This window comes from Cebus imitator, unplaced genomic scaffold, assembly GCF_001604975.1.
Source record: "Cebus imitator isolate Cc_AM_T3 unplaced genomic scaffold, Cebus_imitator-1.0 Scaffold127, whole genome shotgun sequence".
NCBI lineage: Eukaryota > Metazoa > Chordata > Mammalia > Primates > Cebidae > Cebus > Cebus imitator.
The window spans coordinates 1691723-1692761 of record NW_016107442.1 but is presented as its reverse complement, the minus strand read 5'-3'; positions in this window follow the sequence as shown (position 1 = coordinate 1692761).

The window sequence follows — 1039 nt, the reverse complement described above, 5'->3', positions numbered from 1 at the left end:
AAAAAAAAAAATCTACCACCGACTGGCTTATGATAAGTCTTTATAAATCAGAGTTTTCCGTTCACCTGGAAGAAAGTAAAAATAAACTTCATTCATTCAATGGCTTTTGCTCACTTAATTCATGAAGGCATGGTCTATAGTATAACAAATCAGAGATAGTCAGCAGAATTCTGGGTGAAGACAGAAGGTAGTCTAGTTCAGTGGTTCAGCTCCTAAAGAAAATCTTAAAATGCAGAACAGAATGACTTTTTTCCCTTAATAGGAGTTTAGGCAGATCATTTATTTAGGAGCATGGAATTTTGGAAATCAGTGGAACAAAAGTGATGGAGCCAGAGAGATAGCTGAACATCAGAGAAAGGAAGTGCAGACTTGAAGGCGAAGCTTTTACCTGAGCCACAGTGAGGGATGGAAAGAGGGAGGATGTGAAGAACTGGTTTTCACAAAGAATGGCTTTGTCACCATTCCCTAAACAAGAGAGAGAATCATGTACAAGCCAGGAGATGAAAAACCTATGACAACATCATCAGTGAGAGGTAAGAATCCATGAAAATAGCATAAATCTCCCATCCAAGTACTAACAAGGCTGGACCCTGCTTTGCTTCTGAGATCAGACAAGATCGGAGCGTTCAGGGTGGTATGGCCATTCAGATGCAAAGTATTTTAAGCAGAAGAAAAACAAACAATGGGAATGACTCCTTCCCTGAATACCTGACTTCCATTTCCCAATATAACTATTTGCAGTTTCGACAGGTCTGAGCCATATTGACAAAGAAGAAATAGAACTGAAAAACAAGAGAGATGTTAAAAGGGATTTTTTATAGAAGGTATGAAAACACAGGCTTGCCTGAACTATAAACATGTTAAAATGGAAGCAACATATTTTTATCAATCCAATTGGCAAGAATTTCAAAGAGCAGTGGCATCCAGTGCTGGTGAGGATGTGACAAAACAAGCTTGGTGAGAGTGAGAACTGCCCTGTAACTTCTTTGCTATACAGTCTGCCGATATTCAATTAAATAAACACAAATCTTCCCCTGTA